Below are 21,030 nucleotides of genomic sequence, written 5' to 3'. Positions count from 1 at the left end.
CTGGCTGACCCCCTGCCTGAGTGGCCCTGTCACTGCTCGTACCTCACTGCCATGTATTGGGACCCTCCCAGGTGCTTTCCTGAGCGGGCATTGTACACCCACTTTACAGACAAGGAAGCGAAGTGCAGAGAGGTGTAGAAACTGCCCGAAGCCTCTACAGAAGTCAACAGGGATGACCCAAGTCCAGGCCCTTTGACCCCGAAGCCCAAGCTCCTCCCACTGCCCCTGAGATTTCTCTGCTGCCTCCCAGCTCCTGTCCAAGGTGGGGGGTTACAGAGAGAGGAGGGGGAGCTGGCTGGCTTGGGCAGGGAGGAGGCGGGGCGGGCAGGAGATGCTGGGAGGGACTCAGGACGGAGGCAGCCCCCCCAGCCCTCTGACGCACGCACTGTGCGCACGTACACACACTTCACGCTGCCACTGGCAGGAATCCAGGCCCGGAAATAGCCGTGTCACCTTTGGAGGCTGAGTGCCTGTCTCTGGCTGTTCTGGCCGGGCCTAAGGAGGAGGCCGAAAGCGGGAGGCCGCAACAGTCCAGGGTAGCACAAGGCGCGTGTGTACACCAGCATACATATACTCGTGCACGCACATACCCTCCTACGTGCACATGCTCACATGCACAAAATCACATATGCATGCGGAATGAGGAGGGACAGGCTTCAGACGCCACTGGCCTGGCCTCCTGAAGGACCAGTAAAGGTTTGGCCTGAACCTGGCACGTTTCTTCTCCAGTTGTGTGCGGACTCTTCACGCCACCCACAGCAGTGCCACCCACAGCAGTGCCACCCACAGCAATGCCGGGACAGGGGGCGGGGGGAGGCTGCACTGAGGAGCGGGTGGTCCCCAGCTCCTGGCCAATAGTGGTCCTTAGTCGGGGCTGCCTAGCACCCTTGCACACAGAGCGGGGGCCAAGCCGTAGAGCGGAGACAGGGCACCCTTGGGGGTCTCTTTTACCCTGTAGTCAACTCCCCCACCCCCAGGGATCTGGGAGCCTCCCCAGCTGCACCAGCCATTTCTACCCTGTGCTCCAGTCTGGGCTGGAGGGCCCCCTGTATCTTTTTGCTTGGGGACTTAGCTCTGTCTCTTAGTGCTGAGCTAATCCTCCCACTGTGCTCAAGAGGGTGGAGGGATTAATGTGTCAACATATTTGCATTATAACAGGAGCATCAGGGTCTGGGCTCTAAGGAGAGCCAGCAGGTGGGAGCCCACACCTGCACGCTTGCCCCTGCCACTACCAGCCAGACTCCCCCCTGCGCAGGGCGTCACCCTTACCCAGCTGTCCCCCTCCTGCCCGGCGCCCAACCCGCAGGCCCCAGCGGGTGCCACATGTCAGCCGCTGACTCTTGACCTTGGGGCAGGAGTACCTTGGGAGCTCCCTACCACCCCTGCACACTAGCAGAAGGGCCCAGAAATGGTGCCGTCCGCGCCGTCTCCCACTCTGAGCTCTGACCTGGCGTCAGCATGTCCCTGCAGCCTCTCGTTATTTACTTACATACGTATTTATTTATTCCCGTCTCATCCCAAAAGATTCGCGGCAGCTTACAGAAATACAGCCAAAGAGGAAGGAGGATCGTGGGGTGGAATGACTGGGCTCTGAGCAGGCGGGCTTGGGTTCAAATCCTGATCTTTATCTACTTATTTTTGCTGTGGAGTCACTTCCCCTCTCTGAGCCTTGGTTTCTTCACCTGTACAATCGGGGTGCTGGTGCCCACCCAGGGGACTGTTAACAGATGAAACGAGAAAACGCCAGGGAACACCTGGCACGTGGGAGGGAGGTGCAAACAGCAAACGGCGCCACTGTGTTTAGGAGAGAAGGTGAACGGAGAAAGGAGCGGGGGTGGGACCGGCCAGGTGGAAGAGGGAGGCGCAGACCCCACCCGCCTTTCTCAGAGCCCTGGTGACTTCCAGGTCCTGGCGAAATCTGAGCCGAGGGAAAGTGGCCTGGGCAGGGGTCTCAGCTTCTCATATGCCGAGGTCCAAGACTCCCCCATATTCCTCTTAGAAGAGAACCCCTTGGGTGACACCCCAACCCTTCCTGCCCCTCGTGGGGTGCCCAGCATCTGCAGGATGAAGAAAGGCAGAGAGATCTGGGGTTCCAGACAGTGGGCCCCCCTCCTCTCCCACCTCGTGATTACACCCAGGAGTGAGGTCTCCAGCCCTGGCCCCTGAGGCTCACCCAGAATCTGACCCCCATGGACTTGTTCACCCCCCAGGATCAGCTCCTGGGCCCAGTCCCCAACTGCTCCCAAGCCCCATCCATCACCTCCTCTGGCGGAGATTCTCAGCCTGCCTGCGTGCGGCCTAGCTGCTTAGGGCTCCGTCACCTTCTGGCCTTTCCCTAGCCATCAACTGCTCCTGGCCCCCCATTCTGTCATCTGTGGCCTCCCCAAATCATCCTACCCAGAGGGGCCTCCCTCCTGGTCATAGCCCATCTGAAACCATTTTTCAGATTCACCCCGTCTGTCCCCCCAGCTCGGGGTGCCCTCCTGAGGCAGAGCCTGCTCTCCCACACTGCTAGGTGCCCCTGCCCAGTCAGGCCAGTGCCTCGAAGCTCTGCTCTCAGTAAATATTTTAGGGATGATCAATGAAGGACTCACTTTTCCCGCCAGGCTGCCTGCCGAGAAGCCTCTCCACAGCCCCATGGCTTCTCTGCCAGCAGGAGCTGAGTTTGTGGGCAGATTGCCCCAGGAGACAGGCAGTCAGTGCTACGGCCACCCCCTGGGACCCTGTGTGGCACAGGGCCGTGCTCACACTGATGCCCATCCAGACAGCTGCCCTCCTGGGCATCCCTCCGAGGCTGCCGAGGGAGGCGAGGCCGGAATAACCAGATTAGCCTAAGCGGCTCCTCTTGTTTCCTGGTGTAATTGGATTGAGGCCGTGTTTCGGTGCAGCTGCATTTAATATGTAGCTCCAAGGCCGCCTTGCCCCCGACAGCGTCACTGCAGACGCGGACGGGGTTGGGCCCGGGCTTTGGGCTAGAGAGGGGGCCGGGGTGGGGTCTCACGTCACCGACCTGTGCAGAGATGGAGTGGACTGTCTCCCTCCCGGCGGGTATCACCCTTCTGGGCAAGGGGCACGGCCTGTCTGCCGGCATCTCCGGACTGGGCCGGGAGGTGGGCATGAGGAAGGAAGGGAGGGGCTGTCTTCAGCTCTCACACACCAGGCCCACACAGAGGGCTCTCTGTACGTACCTGTGGACCAAGGGCACGCCTGGGGAAGGGGCAAGCTACTCAGCTGACATGGGACCACCCAGGCCTGGGATACGGGGACAGCCCCTGGGACCCTGGCTGGGGAGGTGCCGGGGAAAGGAAGCCAGGCTGGGTCAGAATGGGCTCCTGAAGCCCGCCTATGACCGCGGGAGGCCCTTGGCCCAAGTGGCTGAGCGGCAGCCTTCTCAGGCTCCTGAGAAGCCAGAGGCCCAGCCATGGTTTGTGGGGGCGTCCTCCCTTGGCAGTGTCACTCGATGCTAGGTGACCGTGCAGTGACAGTAGCTGGAGCCCCTCCCCCACCTGTACTTAATGTTAGTGGCTTCAAAGACCAAGGGGGAGAGTTGGGTGTGTACATGGCACGCCAGTGTGTCTGTGAGTGTGAGTGTGTGTGTGTGTGTGCGCGTGCACGCATGCCCATCAGTGTGTCCTCAGTGTCTGGGCTGAGCGTGTGTGCGTGTGTTGGAAACAAGGAGCCATTTGCCCCCACCTTCCCATCCATAGCCTGAAGCCTGGCCATGCCTCTACAAATACCCATCAGCACCTGGATCTGGAGGTCAGGCTGATGGGTCTTTAAAAACCAAGAAACTAAAAAACAAAATCGAGAATTGGGCACAGCTAGGGAGGGGAAAAGGGCAAGGCAGTCCTGTGACAGAGTCCTTGATTCTCAGACATCCCTCTGGAGGCACAGCCCTGACCTGCCCAGATAGAGGTGCTTCCGGCTGCCCAGCAGGGGCACCTGTTGGGCAGATGAGTCACGACCTGCTATGGCTGGTGCCTGTGCAGGAGGCTCGTCCCGGAGGCTCAGACCCAGCTCTGAAGACCTCAGGTACAGATCAGCTTCTTCCCCATGAGTGAGAGGGGGTTCAGGCCCACCCCAGGGCTGGGGTGAGGGCACTGGGCTGGAGTCTGTGGACCCCCTGGCCCTGCCCATCCCCCTTCCTCCCTCCCACTGCCCCCCACGCCAGAGGGCCTGGTGACAGCTCTTATCCATCACTCAGCCCTATTTTTAGGAGGTGATAACCCAGCTGTGAAAATTCACTCTGTGCAGATCCCTTCCACGTGAGGAAGTCTTGCGGGAAGTCTTGCCTGAGGAGATGAGCAAGGCAGGAGCATGCGAAGGAGAGGGCTGGTGGAGGGGGGAGTTGGAGAGGAGGTCCATGGGCCACGTGGTTTGTGACTTGTAGCAGGCGCTTGGCAGAGGGGCATCGGGCAGCTCTGCTGAGTTATGGAGGTGGGGGTGGCACCAGGCCTGGCCCCGCCGTGGGGCAGCCCACTGAGTAGAAGGGACAGGAGTCCAGAGCCCGTCTCACCTTAGCTCTGTCTGTAACAAGGCCCTGCTTGCTCCGGGCCTCAATCTCCCTAATTAATCTCTTAACCTCCTGGGTCCTTTCTATCTCTTCTTTGTAGGGCTGGCAGATAAAATACAGGAACCCACTTAAACATGCATTTTCGTCTATGGCCATGCCACCCCGAGCAAGCCGGATCCCGTCTGATCTCGGAAGCTAAGCAGGGTCGGGCCTGGTTAGTACTTGGATGGGAGACCACCTAGGAAGACCAGGTGCTGTAGGTGTAAAAAATAAGAGATTGTAAGCTGACAAGGTCCTTGCAATCTGTGAGGGCAACCAAGGGTTGCCTTGCCTAAAAATAAACAAATAAATAAATAGAATTTAAAAATAAATGTGCATTTCAGACAAGAAACAAATACTTTTTTGGCATACGTAAGTCTCAAAGATCACGTGAGATATATTTGCGCTACAAAAATTATTGGTTATTTCTCTGAAATTCAAATTTAATTGGGCATCTGGTATTTTTATTTGCTAAATCTTGGGCTATTTCACCTCCCTCTCTGTGCCTCAGCTCCCCACTCTGGAAAATGGGGATAATAATAGTGTCTACTGACCGAATAAGGCCCTTGCGAGGATTAAATGAGCTGATATGTGCTGAAAGCTTAGAGCAGTAACATAAACATCGGCCATCGGCCATCTCTGGATCCCCAGTGCCAGTACAGGGCCCAGCGCAGAGATGTACATTCATTCATTCATTCAGCCATTCGCCCAGAGCACATGGCCCGCTCGTGATATGCCAGGCTGTGGTTGCTGGAGATGGACCAGGGGTCAGAGCATGAGGCTGCTCTGGACACCTGGGGAGCCTCCAGACCTTGGAGCTGCTGAACCGGGGTGCGGTGATGGAAGTCTTCTGACCCAGGAGGTGGAGAGTGGGGACTCCTCAGTGGGGAGCCCCTGATGAGAGGGTCAGAGGTCCTTGCTGAGGAAGTAGAAACCTTCGGGGTGAGATGAAGCGGGGCAGGGAGCGTGGATGTGGCTTACTCGAGGAGCAGAGGGAGAGTGGGGGAGGGGTGACAGGGTTGGGAGCTGGGGCCAAAGGCAAGAACTTCTGAGGTCTCACCAGGGCCCCAGGACTGGGCAAGCAACTGGTAGGGTCAAACTGCATTTTAGGGAGATGCCTCTGGTTTGGGGTCGGCGGGGCACCGGTGAGGTGGCCGCTAAAGCAGTGAGAACAATGGGGGAGGGCTTCTGGGCTGTTCCTTCCAGCTTCTCTCCACCCCAGGGCCAGTCTGGGGTCTCCTCCTCGGGAGCCAGGTAGATTGTCACTTCAATTAAAATGGAAAAGAACAAGAATCCAGCCACCAAGGAGAGGAGGCGGGGGGTGGGGACAGATAATACATCCACCTCTGCCCACACCCTCAGTCTGAGCCTGTCAGCGGTTATGCCACCTACCGGCTGGGTGGCTTTGGGCAAGTCACTCAATTTCCCCATCTGCAAGATGAGGACAATAACAGATTGTGAAGAGGACCCAAAGAAATGCCATATGTCAAGTGCCAGGCTTTGGATGGTACCCAGGGAATGGTTCAAACCCAGGAGGGCCACCTGGGGCACCATTCTATCCAGATGGAGTAATGAGGGGATCACTGGGGAGAGCAGGACCCCCTCAGGCAGGTGGGGTCAGCTTCCGGCCCTGTGGGGTCAGCTTCGCTTCCCGTTTTCTCTGAGTAGAGGAAAGAGGCTCAGAGAGAACATCTGCTTCCTGGGGCCACAGTGGAGCCCAGGCCTCCCCAAGGCCAAACCGCCACCCCGCTCCCCGCACACTTCCTCTGCCTCGCAGGTGGCTGAGGCAGGGTCTTGGATCCCAGACGTCCCTTTCCGGCCCTGAACCTCCCTCATAAACCTCACCCACCGGCAGAGCCCGGCGGTTTGGATTCTGGGCCCTTCCTTTCTCTGTGCCTCAGTTTCCCCCTCCTGAAAGGAGACCTTACCCTGAGCCAGCTTCATGTCTAGTTACAACATTCTAGGTGACTCTTCCTTGGGGGAGAGGGGAGGACTAGGGTGGAGAGGGGGTATCCCCCCCAAATATCCCTCTGACCAGCTAGGCTGACAGGTCACTCCAGGTGTCAGTGTCACAGGAATGTGGCCTGCGGTGCCTCCCCGCTCCCTCGTGGCTGGGCCTCCAAGGCACTCCTTGTGGTCCGGGCCCTGGCCTCCCGCCCCCCCACTCTCAGTCCAGCCAGTCCTCCAACCCCAGAGCCCGAGGTGACTGGGCCAGGCTGTGTCCCAGCTGTGGCTCTGACCCCAGCGAAGTTCTGGGGCCGCACCTGCCCCCCATGCACGGGGCTGGGCTGCTTCTCCTGGGCTTCTCCCCAGGAAGCTGCAGTGTTTACCCTGCCGAGGCCCAGCTTCTACTCTCCAGGAGTGTGTTTAGGAGGTGAGAACCCACACGACTCAGGCACACACTCACACACCATCTGACGCGCCAGACCGCACGGCTCCCAGCCCAGCCGCAGATGCACCCCCAGCGCGTCTCCTCCGGGCTGCGCCTCCTGCACCTGGGCCCAGGCCCCGTGGCCTCCATACAGCGGGGAACTGGCACTGATTTTGAATTAACAAGTTAATAAGTGCCACCTGCGACCTCAGTGAATCCTTCCTCAAATCTCCCAGTTTCATTCTGTCCATCCCGCAGATGCTCAGACCGAGGCTCTGGTGGCTAAGTTACTTAGCCAGAGCAGAAGCTAGAAAGTAGCAAGTGGGGTTCAAAGGCCGATCTCTGGGACCCCAAGGCTGGCTGAGGCTGCCTCAGAGAGGAGTGAGGGTGACTATAAGGAGAGAGTGGGGATCTGCAGAGGCCACAGGATAGCCCGTTGGTCACAACCGGACACTACCAGCACACAGCGGTGCTCAGCATTGCGCAGCTCCCCGAGGGCTCTGTGTGTGGTCCCCGTGGCCCTCAGAACCTGCAGTGGCTGGTCTCTGGCCCCTCCTGCGTCCCGGAGCAGGGCTAAGTGGCTCTGGGCCATCAGCAGGCTGGGCCTGCCAGTTCTGCCGCTGGCTGACCTCGGGGGGCTCTGCCTCTCTGGGCCACAGGACCCTTCATAAAGTGGGGCAGTTGGAGCAGATTGGGAGTCTTCCTTTCAGGAGGGCCCATCCTGAGAATCTGATCTTCTTCTTACTGGAATGTGACTCCCCAGGCATTCACATTTACCTAGGAGTCTTGGGGTTCGCGGACCCTCAAAAGGCCAGCCACGTAAGAGACCCCTGGGCCACATGTGGGGTGAAGCTGCAACAGGAAGCAAGAGAAAAATAAATCCCAGATTCTAAGAGCTGCTACCCTTTCTTGCACTCCTGGTGGTTTAGAAAGCTTAACTCACCTAATCCTCAGAACAAGTCTAACGGGGGCGGGGGTGGGGGGTGCTCTTTACTATCCCCATTTTATGGTTGTGCAGACTAAGGCACAGAGAGGCGAAGTAACGAGCCACGCGGTGGGAAGTGGCACAGCCCGTATTTTAACCCAGCAGTCTGGGCATTGAACCACTGGGCTTAATTGCATGGCAGGTTCAGAGTGTGTGGTTTATCATTATGCTTCATAACTTACAGAGATGCCGCATGTATGTTTTTCATATTTATCTGATGTTATATAATTATTTTAATTAAAAATAAAACACCTGGATCAGCTGACCTAATTTTAGCTTCTGGGATTCCTGCACTTTGAGGCTTCCAAAACTTAGGCCAGAGGCAGCCCCCGGGGCCGAGCCTGACACACCTGCCAGGCTGCTGTCCCTCAGCCTGCCTCCCAGGCAGCCCGGCCTGTGCAATGGGTGCAGGACTAGCCCCTCCGTCTGAGGGCGACGTGAGGCCCTCCGCCCTACCCCTGCCTCCCTCCCCGGCCCCAGCCACCACTCTGCTGCCCCCTCCAATGGCCACCTGAGCGGGTTATGAGTTGAGCAGTCGATCTGGGCTCACATCATCTTGTCTGCCCATCTTGTCTGCCGGGAGGATTTAGTGCGCAGCAGTCGGTCAATAGTGCGTTTGTTTTGTTATCGACTGGCCCCACACAGCACAGGAGCCAGCCAGTCCCCTCGGCCACTCACGCCCCTTCAGGCCACCACTGGGGGGAGTGCCACTGAGCGGGTCGCGGGGCTCCTTGAGGCCCCCTCCCAGGCCTCCTGCCATTCTCACCCCTGTGCACAGCCTAGTGAGTCCTGACTCTGGGCCCCTGAAAATCCATGCCCTCCATGGTCTTGGGACAGAGTGGCCCAGTCTCCCGCCACATCTGACCCTCAGGCCTCCTGCTCGACAAAGGGCCCTGTCTCATGGCGAACCCACAGCCTTGCCACACATGGGAAAACCGAGGCCCAAAGAAGGGAAGTGACACAAGCCATAGCTGGAGGAGCAGAGGTCTCGGGTCAGCCCCAGGTTGTCCTTGGCCCCGCCCCAACCACACCAGCTTCCGGGGAAGGTAGATACTGTATCGCCAGCCAGGACTGTCTCTTGCTCATTCATTCGGCATGCTGCCGGAGAGCTGCTGTGTGCCAGGCCCAGGGACCCTGCCTCTGAGGACACCCTAGCCCCCACGCAGCCCTGCACTGGGTGGAGACGGGGTGAGTTCCCCGAGATGGGTGTTGTTGGGAGGCTCAGGGGAAGCTAGAAGGCTGCCCCCGGCTGGAACACCATGGGAGCCTGAGAAAAGCATTTTTGAAGGGGCTTTGAGGGATGAATAGAATTTCGGCAATAGTGGCAGAAAGGCGGCCATCAGGGTCAAAGGGGCCCATCAGGGTCAAAGGGGCCCATCAGGGTCAAAGGCCAGATGTCCCACATGCGCGCAGGGAGGGGCCGATGAGTGTGGTTGGCACGGGACATGTGAAGGTTCGGGGGACTGTATGGACTGTCCTATCGGAGCCCTGGATAGACAGCGCCTCCTGACTCCTAGAGCACGGGGACCCATGAGCACCCCCTTCCACGACGGGGTCCCACCTCACTCCTTCCTCCTCTCCCCACCTTCTACATCGAGAAAGAGCAAAAAACAATTACTGTTCACGCCTCATCTCTCACCAAAGTTATTAAATTTCATTCCACGAACAAATCATTTTTATTGCGGCGGGAGGAGCGGGCCGCGGTTTGCTATTTTACCTTTTTATTTTTCAAAGTCCTGTTAAATCTGCCCCGATCGGCTGGGCGGCCCCGAGGCCCACGCATGCTCGCCCATTTCTCCCCCTCCATCCTGGCGGGAGTGGCGGGGCCAGGCCGGGTCCTGCCTGACCTGCCCCACCCCCATCAGGTGCCCCCCGACCCCACTGCCTGCAAGGAGGGTAGAGGAAGCTTCCCGCCAGCCTCCTGTTTGTTTGCCATTTCAGAGTTTTTAAACACTTCCCGCACATTTCCTCCCAAGCCCCAGCCATGCCGATGCAGCTGCTCTTCATGGAATTCCTCCCTAGGCACTAAAGCTCAGGAAGGTTCGGAGATTTGCCCAGGCCAGAACCCTAACCCTCAGGGGGAGCTCTGCAGGCCCCAGGGAGCAGGGCCTGGTCTGCCTTCCTTGCTGAGGGGACTGGCTGGGCTCTGGTCGTCCACCTCAGCCACCCCACTTGATGCAGTAGGAGCTCGGTTCCCATCTCTGTCACCCACCATCTGTGTGACCCCGAGCACTCGACTGGCCTCTCTGGGCCTCAGGTGCCGCATCTGTAGAAGGAATATAATAATAGCATCTCCTTCCCAAAGGCCGCCCTGAGGATTTAGATTTATTCAGCACAGAGCTTAGTACTTGCCCGTGCCTCTCACCAGGACCTCCCCCAGCTCCCCAGCTCACGACAGGTCTCCTGGACCCCTCTGCTCCGCTCCCCTGTGGAGGGACATTGACACAGCCCTGCGGGTCTGGGTAGCACACGCCTTCACAGCTGAGATCTGGGATGGGCGCCCGAGATAAATCCTCATCCTGGCTATTTTTTTTCTCCCTAAACCATTTGCTAAAGATTTAATGACTGTCAATAAGAAGCCTGTTGCATCTACAGCGCCTGCAGCTTGCAGAGGTTTCCCGTGAAGCATTGAGGTGATACAGCTGCCCAGGCCAGGTCCTGGGGTATCACTGTGTCCCCCCACGTGAGCGCCCAGCTCTGCTTGTGTCCCCACAGGGAGGGGACTGCCTTCCGCATGCCCAGGATGGAGTCAGGCCATTGCAGGGCAGAGCCAGAAGACCTGGTTCCCCACCACTGTAACTGGTCTCACATCTGGGGGAACTGTTTGGGTGGGGAGAGCCCCTCCCCTCCCCACCCAGGCTTCCCGAGACTCATCCCCTCCTCCCACCAACCTGGCAAGCCCAGAGAGGCTGCCCACCCCACAAGGCGCCGACAGGTGACAGCCTGCACCTCGGCCAGACCTGGCAGCGCCTTCTCCTCCTGGTTCAGAGCTGTCTCGGGTGTCAGATGGGCTTGTGGTTCCAGGTGAAGACGTCCGCCGTGGGGGGCGGGGGGCACGCACACGCACACATGTAGCTCCTCCCCCCTCTTCCTTCCTCCACCTCTCTTGACCACCTTGCATTTGGAGGCTAAGGCAGGGGTGGTCACCCGTATCCTCCCCCTCCCCCGCCCCACCCAGGTCTCCCAGGCTCCACTCTTGCCCCACCCTTCCTCACCCCTCCCTGCAGTTAGTTCCCTGGGGATTCCCTCTTCTTTTCTCTCTCAGAGACTGATGAGCACTGGCATTATCAAGAAAGGCAGCTCTAGATAATGTTCCCAACGCTATCTGTCAGCACCTGGGGCCACTCCAGGCCGGGGGAGGGGAGGTCATATGGATACTCATCTGCTGCCAAGCCCCCTACAATTCTGAGCACCTCCAGCAAAGCCCAGAGGCTAGCCAGGGCTTTGGGAGGGTGCTGCTCAGGGGCATAAGCCCATGGTGCATGGGCGGGGCATACCCTTAGGGGTGCAGCCAGGTTCTGAGCCCATCGCTCTCTGCCCGCAGCAAGAAGAGAAACAGACGCGGAGCAGTGAGGTCAGGATCATGCTGGCTGGAGGAGGTAGAGGCAAAAGCTCCTCAGCACTGGGGCCCTTCTCGTTCCGCCTGTGCCTCCCTGGCCTCAGTCTGCTGTCAATCAAATGGCATGCCACTGTAAGATTCATTCAGCAGCAAATATGTGCGACAGTGATAACCACTGTCACCCTAGGACCTCACACGGCGGGCTCCAATCTGCGCTAGGCCCTGACACGCTCAATCTCCTTTATTTCTTGCTGCCACAGGCGAGGTGGGTGCAGCGGGCACCCCATTTTACAACTGCTGGGGTGTGCCAGGAGCTGGGCCAGAGGCAGGAAACAAGCCTGCCAAGGTTCCTGCCGGTGCTGGTAGGTGTGAGGGTGTCCGAAGGCAGAAGGGTGGGCCGGGCCGGTACTGGGTGGGGTCTGCGTAGCCTGGTCCCCAGCTCCCCGCCGCCTGGTACCGAAGGGGTTTCTGGCACTGCCTGGAAGCGCCACGTCACCTGAACAGAAGGCAGAGCCTTTGCCAACCCTCCAGACTCTCCACACACAGCTCCTGCCAATGCAAACGCTGTCTCCACGCCGTTAATTTACATTTTGATTCGACTTTCTTAATTTTACTTCAACTTCGCACGACTCCAGTTTGAGAATCATTTTAATGTATTTATCTGTGAGACAATTTGTTAAATAACCCCCAAGACTCGCCGGTTTTCCATTCTGAGCTTTTATGGCAAGGCTGTTTTAAATTGAATTAGTTGTCAGGGTCCCTGAGTGCATTGTAACAGGGATGAGTTCACTGCCAGCCCACTCGTAAAAGTTGGGGGAGCCGCTGGCTAAACGGCCGGCAGCAGGAAGCCGCCGCCCAGCTGCTCCTGGACCCCCTCGGTGCCCGCTTTCCCCCCTGTAGTGAGGAAAGCAAACAGCTCTGGGGCCACTCCCAGTTCCCAAGCTGGGCTGCACCCGCCAGACCCCCATGGGGCATGTCGGAGACTGCCACAGGCGGGGACAGCTGGCCCCAGGCGGTGCGAGCGCACAGGCCACAGCACGTCCGTCCGTGCTGTCACCCTGCCGAGGGGCGGCAGGGAGGCACAGCCTGGTCTCTATTTTGAGTTCCCGGGCACCAAGAAGTGCTGGGGAACTGCGGGGAGGTCTGTCCCCGCTCATTCTGTTATCTGAGCTGGCATCCGTGCTGGCTGTCACCTGGGCTGGGGGCATGATTTGTGAGTCCAAAGGTGCAGGTATCGAATCTATAATTCATTTTCACATCAGCAGGTGCTATTTGCCCGATAATGGACTCTCCCCTCGCCACTCTCTTAGGAGACCAAAGCAGTGGGGAGGGGGCTGAGTGGGCCGTTAATGAGGCCGCTCTGCTGTTTGGGCCGAAGTGGGCGCCCTGAGCAAGGCCTCCCCCCGCCCGCCTCCTGGACCTGCACCTTCCTCCAGGTGGGCACACTGGCCTCCCAGCCCCACTTAGGAGCAGATGGGACACTTTCATTTTGCCCTTTAAACCTCACATCCCCCAGAAAGCTGCCCAGCCCCTAGCTAATGGACCAGGACACTGATCACTGGGAGTCTCTGGACACTTCACGCAGTCTCCCCGGGGACCACCCAGGATGAGGGAGGAGGGCTGGGATGCTGGTGGCACTTTGGCCCCTCCTTCGCAGCACCTGGCAGGCACCTGCCACATAGCAGGTGTCAGGGGCAGCTCAGCGTGCTGGTTCTCAGTGAGGGCGACGGAGCTGGACACTCAAGTCCAAATCCAGCTGCGTGACCTTAAGCCATCTGCCTTCCGTTCTGCAGCCCTTCTGTAAAATGGGGTCCTCAGGGGAGCACTGAGAAAAGGAAATAGGTCAAAGTTCTCGGAAGCACCTGGAAGGTAGTAAGCCTCAGCCATGTTTCCACCTTGGAGGCAGACATCTCCTAAGGAGAATGACTCTTTAAATATAGCTTTGTAGCTGGTTGGCAAGCTCCTATTCATCCAGCAAGGCCCACCCAAAGGTGGCCTCCCAGGATGCCCTCCTGAGGCAGGAGTGGCCATGCTGTCCTCTGAGTTGCCCCAGCCCACCGGGCTCTGGGCGAACCTTGCTACATCCTTCCGCCTGGCTGGCCGTGTGCCGAGGGAGGGCGGACTCTCTTCTTTTCATCTTTTAAACCTTCTCTAGCTCCGGATAAGTACTCACCCTGCCATGTTCACTGCAGCCTCAGTGAATGTTTGGTTTTGGAGGGGAGAGGGAAGGAACTCTTCACAAAAGGCAGAGCGGACCGTGACAGGCCCTGAGTCAAAGTCCTCCAAGGCCCCAGCCGCCCCCGAGCCAAGCCCAGCCTCCTGCACGAGGCTGCCACCACCCCGGCCCAAAGCTGCCACTCTCCACCTCTGCACCCCTTTCCTTGGCCACCATCACTGCACCTCCAGGCCCGTGTCCAGCCTATTTCTCCTCTGGGAAACCTTCCAAGGCCCCCAAGTCTGGGACAGGCACCTGTCCCAGGCTGCTTCATCACAACTCATGTCCCCAGCACCGTCACTGCCCTGTGTCTGGCCTACTGGACTACTCTGAGGGAGTTGGGGGCAGGACCCGAGTCTATCTCAGGGACCAGGGTGTCCCTCCTGCCGAACATGTTGTGGGTGGGCTCCAAAGGCACTCAACGAAGGAATGAACGAACAAAGGAATGATTAAGGTTCTTGTGGAACTCTGGGCTCCTGGCCACTGAGTGCCCAAAGTGTTGGCTGGCAGCCCCTTTTTCTGCCAGTCTCTCCGTTGGGCGGTGTGGGTGCCAGGCCTGGCTGCCTCCTCAGGGTGGGCAGGTAGGGGAGAGGGGAGGGGAGAAATCAGAGAAAGCCTCCCATGCGGTACTGTTTAATGTCTGGCCAGAGGCCCCGCCCTCTGCACCCTGCTCGAATGTTGTCAGGACATGCCCTGAGTTTTAATAAGGCCAAAGATGAGAAGCCAGCACCCTGGCAGCCGACAGGCAGGTCTCCGGTGAGAGTCATGCGTCATGCCTACAACACACCCGCTGTGCGCGCCCAGCCAGGGCAAGGCCTGAGGCTCTTTGGCCAAGAGGAATCAGGGCGGCCTGTCCGGTGCCAGGAGGAGAATGCTGAGGAGTCACAACCCCGTAATCCCGGCCCTAGTTCGGACACTGCTCAGCTTCCCAGACCTCACTTCCCTCTCCCTGTGGGGCCAGAGGCATTGGACACAGGTCTACCCTAAACAAGCAGACTCTCCCCCCGGGTGAGACCCCCACCCCTGGCACAAGCAGGGAGGCACATGGAGCCAGCAGTGGGGCTTGCTTGCTTTCTGTCCCCAAGGCCAGGCTGTGCAGTTTGGGATTTTTTTCCCCCTTCACTGATGTTTTATTCATGTGAATCCATCCTGAATATGTCCTCAGAAGAAGAGAGAGACGATGTAGGAGAGGGAGAGATAGAGGAGCTGGAGAGATAGAGCTGAAGAGAAGGGGACCTCAGTACGTGTGGGTGTCGCTGTTCAAAGCCGAGTAACCTAGAAAGATTCCGTGAAGATGCACGCTCCCCACGGCGGCTTGACGACAAGAGGGGCCGTCATTCGGATGCGATTCATTGTCACCTCTCGGTCTATCACCGGCTCCTTTTCAATCCTCTCCACAGCTCGCTGGGGAGGGCCCTGCTCATCCCCCGCCCTCTGCCACCCTCTCTGGGGCCCGGGAGGAAGCGGGAGGCTTTGTCTGTGCTAATTGCATTGTTAGAGCGAAGGTGCTTGCGCTGGGCTGTCTAATTTGGGGCCTTTATTAAACATGATCGCTGGCTGACAGCTGGCGGAGAACCAGCTACGGCTTCCGCCAGGTTTCAGCACGCACTGAGGTGTGTCCCTGCTCCCCGCCGCTGGCCTCTGACCCTGCTTCGCACCCATGTCACCCAAACCTCACTCCTCGAGGGGTGACTTTATTCCCACATGAGCTCCAGCCAGTAGAGCGGGGAAAAAAAGCTACAATCAGGGTTGCTGGCCAGTAATGGAGGCTTCCTGGGGTGCCTGAGGCTGCCCTTCCCCCTACTCCTTGATGAATCCCTATTCATCCTTCAAGGAGAGCTCAACGTTTCTGGAGTCAGTACTGACCCTATGAGAACACTGGCATCACTCTCCATACTGTTCAGATGAGACACAGAGAGGTTAAGGGACCAGCCTGAGGGCACACAAAGCCAGATTCACCAGGCTCCTGCGCCCGTGCCCTTGACCACTCTACAGTGGCTTCGTTCTACTGAGACTGCACTATAGCGATAGAGCCCTCACATCATACTGTCACTGGGCCACGCACTTTCCCTCCAGTTGTCTCATTTAATCTCACGGTGGGTGAGAAGGGTGGTAGCTCAGCCCCAGGCCAGGCCAGAACACAGGAGTGGCTCAGGGACCAGGTGCAGGGTGGGGAAGGGCTGGTCTGGAAGGTGGTGTCAGGGTAGCAGGCCTCTCCTGCCTTCTCCCTAGTCCCTTCTGCTCTGGTTTCGGGTGGTGATCTGGGGCCTTGGCCTTGGCCAGAAGGCAGGGACAAGTGCACTGAGAGCCTTTAGCACAAACAGCCTCCCTGAAAGCTTCACTTCAGAACTGGAGACATAGAGCAGAGCTCCTTCCCTGCCCGGTGGGGCTTTGTAAGTCTTGTCAAATGTCAGCAGCTGTCAGTGTGGTGTGACTCCACCCCCAGCGCCTAGGACTGTGCCTGCAAACAGTGGGCGTTCGGTAAACCCTGACCAAGCTGTTAGAAGAATCTCACGCTCACCCCAGTTTGGATGCCAGAGTGCAGGAGGAGGCGGTGCTGAATTGGCTGAAATCTATGATGTTTCCTTCAGCTCTGTATACGGAGGGATAGTGTCTCCTCCTCTCTCCACCCCCACATTTAGAGTGCCCAAGTGGTCCCAGGGTGTGGGCAAGGGCTTGGCAGACTCCAGGATTGGAGAAGAGCTTTGCATTAGCCTAGCTGTGTCAGCCCGCAAACTCCAGGCTCCCTCTGGGAGGCAGCCAAGGCTCATCACTTGTTCATTGATTCATGCACCTCATGTGTATTGAGCACCTACTGCGTGCCAGGCACTTTACAAGGCGCAGAAGGCTGCTCGCAGATGCAAACAGGAGGTGCAGCCCTCCTCGTGTGGCAGGACCAGGCACCTGTGTGGAAAAGCAACAGTGATGCCTGGCCAGGGAGTGCAGAGGAGAGACCCTTGTTTGGAGAAGTTTGGGAAGGCTTCACGGAGGAGGGGGCATTTGAGCAAGGCCAAGTAGACATCTCCCAGGCAGAGAAGGGGCCAAAGCATGCCAGGCAGAGGCTTGGACAAGGTCTCAGAGGCATGAACAAAGGAGTGTTTGGAAAAGTAGCCAACAGAATCAATGGGGGTATGGAGGGGGAGTCCAAGAGTGTCTGTCTCATTTACTCCTCTGAAAAGTAAAATTGGAACTTGATGTTCCATTCACTGAGGGATGCTCCCAAAAGTGCCCTGGCTGCCTAACGTGTTGTCAGAGGGACCCCACTCACAGATAATCCAATTTAGTAAGTCCAGGGTGGCAAGGAGGACCATGCCTTTTGATTGCAGTTTGGAGCCGAGGCAGTGGACTGGGCTGTCCAGGGGCGCTATGGGGTGAGAGGCCAGTGGTTTGAAAGTCCACGTCGGGTGCAGGAGGGACCCTAGGGCCCCAAGACTGGACCTGGGTCCGCGCAGACCAGACCCGTTCCTCTCCGCTAACATGAGGGCCCTCCCCTCGAGCTGGGGGCAGGGACTGAGGCGCAGCGTGAAGGAAGGACGGACGGCAGCAAAGTCAGCGAGCGGCGCATCCATCTGCCCTGACAGCCAGCAATTACACCGCGTGATCGCCAGATTACTCCAAATGCATTTATTACAGGGGTTAGAAGCTGGGGACTTATTTACTGGCAAATCCATACTCATTACAAGACTCAGCCTAGCCTAGACTGAAAACAGCTCAACTGAAACAAATAATTACCAAAGTCCTTCCAGCACGAGGCTCTCAGGTGGTTGGGAAGTGGGGGGGCGCCTAGCCCTTTGCAGGAAGAAAAGGAAGAGGCTGCGATTGAGGAGGCTGCCTGGGTCGGGGAGGGAGACACCACCCGCCGCCGCGGCGCGCATGCTCGCCCAGGTCATGAATATGCAAATAAGAGCGTGGGCGGGGCTTCATCCGTGTTTGGGAGAGCTCTGGCCACCACCCACACCTGCTGACTGGGAGAGGCGAGCGGAAAGGGGGTCGACCTGGGATTCGCAGGGTTCCTAGACTGGGCCTTCGAGAGTCAGTGCAAGTCTCGCATTTCCCAGGGAAAGAAACCCTGGGCTCAGCACAGAGCACATGCCTCCGATTCCTGTTTGAATGAAAGGCGGGGTAAATGGAAGTATAGGCCAGACAGGCCTGGCCTTGGGTCACGCAGCCCGCAGGACGCATGCTCGGTCCTCAGGCTGGGATCTGGGGCCTCGTGGAGGGGCACTTCCCAGGGTATCGCCCGGCTGGGGTCTTCTCCAAGTACCGCTCTCACAGGAACACATAGCTCTGACCTTGTAGCCACGGGGCTGACATTCACTGGGCATCCTAGGGACGTAAACTAGGGTAACGCAGGCTCTCGGACTCCACATGCTTTCTGCATCCACTTGGGACACTAGGGTTCCAGGAACAGAATCAGTCCAAGATTTTCTTTAGGACTGGCAGAGCTCGCCTGGACTCATACCCCCATTTTGCAGATGAGGAAACTAAGGCCCAGACAGGGGCCGCCAGTTGTGGTGGGCTTGCTTAGGGATGGAGCGCTCCCCGCCGCGCCGGCGCTCTCGGGCCTCCTGGGCAGCGGTGGCGGAGATCAATGCCCGCACGGGGAGCTGTCAGACAGATTGAAAAGTGGGCCTCGGCCTCTCTGCCCGCTGGGCAGATGCTGGCACCGCCACCCGTGCCTTAAATATTCATTCACTTGACAGAACACTAATTAAACAAAGTAAGGTGCATTATTACTTGATTAAATTTTTTATTGGCAGCTTAATTGGTCTGTTAGTTGCCCCTTAGGGAGTTGTTCGCCCACTCCCCGCTCCGGGTGGGAGGGGGCCCCTAGCCTTCCTGCGCCGCCCTCGCTGCCCTTCCCTGCCCGCACAACCGCGACCGGCGCGCCCTGCCCTGCAGGATCACCTGCGCTGATCCTGGCGTCTTGGGTCTCGAGTTCTGCCCCCAGGGTCGTCAAGGTTCCTCTCCTATTGGGTCAAGGTGGGACTGGCAACCAATCAGTGCCTGGGGGCGGACCTTTTGAAGTCGAGCTTCCCTGCGCTCCACCTCAAAACGAGGGTGAGACACCCTTGGAGAGGGCATGGACCAGATTTGGGTCTGACTTAGCCTGGAGTAACTGGGTGGCCCATCCCTCTCTGAACCGCCACCTCCATTTCCCTATTTGCACCACGGCAGGTCTGGCCCCTGTAGGCCCCCTAGCACAGACACCTCCCTGCCCAAAGACTCTGTGCTGCCTGTTCCCCCAATAAAAGTGAAGGTGCCATGCAGGCACGGACTGCCTGGGGGACCCAGAGCCCTCATGGTGGCGCGAAAGGCTGTGGGAATGCCCCCTCAGAGCTGGCGAACCTACCTTGTCCAGCTTCCCACCCTGGGGACACCTCCTCCCACCACCCCTGCAGGTTGCAAGGCAGCCCGCCCTGCTGCACCCCTCTTGGAGTCGGTGCTCACAACCCCCCACGTCGGTGGCTGGCCACAGCCACCCTAAGTGGAGCTGGAACCTGTATGTTGCCTCTTCACAGCCCACACCTCTTCCATGCTTCCTCCACCTCCCCCACGGGAGAGGGGTCTGGAGCCAGCCTTTGTCCCTTCAGACTGCCTGACCCTTCTCCCTCTTCCCCCAAGTCTGTCCTTCTGGGGAGTCGCAGTGGAAGAGAATGGCCAGGGGTGTTCCGTCCCTTCAGCACTGGTCAACAAGCGTGGGAGCCTCAGTTTCCCCAGTGCAAAATGAGTGCCTGTCCTCATCCCTTTAGTGTTGGGCACTAAACAGGAGGAGCACGTCCGCTCCGCTGGGCAAGCTGAGCACCCTGAGTTCCCATCCCGCCCGGTCCTCACGCCCACGTGACAACAGCACTGCCCCCGTTACCCCAGTTGAGGGGCAACAAGGCTCGAGGGACTCAATGACTTGTTCAGGGTCTCACATCTGAAGCCCGGGTCCTCTAGGTCCAAAGCTGGTGGGAGAGGGGAGAGGGGAAGGGGGCAGAGGAAAGGGAGGGTAAGGCCAGGAAGCTGCTGGAAAACCAGGCGTGGGCAAAGCTCATTCTCTATTCTGTTCATGTGCCCACTCGCCAGTTCTGCAGCCCATTCAGCAAACAGTGAACCCCGTTCTTGGGTAGGGTACAGGAAAGAAAATGGGGCCATCTCAGGGTGGCCTAGGTCTGTGTGTCACACCCCTACCTCCAGCCACACCCAGTGCACCACCCCCTTCCCCCCCATTGCTGCTCCCATGCCCTGGAGAGGACGCAGGCTGGGCCGATGACAGAGGAATTGTCTGGCGGCCCCAGAAGCCGCCTCTGGCGAGCAGGAGGCGAGGTAATTGGCATCGCCGGCTGCGGGAGCAGGAAATGAGCGGCGGTAGCGCGTGTGGAGCGGGAAGCTGTTCAGTGTCATCGGCCTTATCTGGGAACAGGCTGCCCAATTACAGGGCTGTGCCCGCTGCACTCAGCAGCTGCCAGCCTCACCTCGGCCCCCTCCCCGGTGTCCTCACAGTATCTCCAGGCCTGGGGCATCTGCTTCCCCTTCTGGAAGGCAAGTGGCAACTGCCCAGAGAGAGGCCTGCCCTGAAACTCCCCGCTCCAGGTGTGCAGCTGCAGGTGACCTTTAACCTGGCCTGGCATACAGGGGAGCAACGGACAGGTCCCACCCCCAAGGCCCTCTCCACCCACAGGTGACTGTCCAGGCCGCACCCTGCCCCAGGCCGCCTCCTCTCCTAGTTACCCCTTCAGTCCAGGAGCTGAGATGAGTGGTGAGGGGCTCATAGTTGGGCGGGCAGGGGTCCCTGGCTGCCCCATCCCAGGGTTCCCTTGGGGCAGGAGGAGCAGGTCACCGGCCCCTTCTACCAGCCACCAAATGAGATGATTAATAATTCCGTGGGTGGACAATACAGTGCCACTGGGGGCTGTGATAGGGTGTCATCTACTTGGTAAATGGGACTGTAATGGGTTTGTAATTGTACATAACGCAGCCCAATATGAGCAGATCACACTGTGGCTCACAGATCGAAGAGAGGACGGCTGTCCCGGGGGCCCGATCCGAGGGTGGGGCGAGGCACCTGGCCGTGCTATCTGGACAGCCACAGCCCAGGGGTGGCATGGTGGAAAGACAGCTGGCTTTGGGATCGAACCCGCCTGAGTTCAAATCCCGTGACTTCACTTCGCGCTGCTGCCTGCTCAGAGGCTGGCGTGAGAATTCAGCGGGCTCGCGAGCGGAACGCCTGGCACAGCGCTGAGCGTGCAGTAAATGCATGACGAGTGACTGTCCCCTTCCTCCTCCTCCTCCCACGAGAGCTTCGTCAGATCCACCTTTCTGGGAAGGTCTCCCTCAGGTCTGTAGACACAGAGAGGGACCT

General features: G+C 58.7%; 1 protein-coding gene and 1 pseudogene across 3 annotated transcripts in view; both read left to right on the top strand.

Moving 5' to 3' along the window:
* Positions 1-21,030, top strand: part of MACROD1 (MACRO domain containing 1) — a 142,261-nt gene that overhangs the window by 69,290 nt on the left and 51,941 nt on the right. The gene's annotated exons all lie outside the window — the stretch shown is intronic.
* Positions 4,658-4,776, top strand: LOC111744984 (annotated as a pseudogene).

Source organism: Pteropus vampyrus, unplaced genomic scaffold, assembly GCF_000151845.1.
Source record: "Pteropus vampyrus isolate Shadow unplaced genomic scaffold, Pvam_2.0 Scaffold144, whole genome shotgun sequence".
Lineage (NCBI taxonomy): Eukaryota > Metazoa > Chordata > Mammalia > Chiroptera > Pteropodidae > Pteropus > Pteropus vampyrus.
The sequence above is the reverse complement of the archived record's forward strand: the minus strand, read 5'-3'. Positions and strand labels throughout refer to the sequence as shown.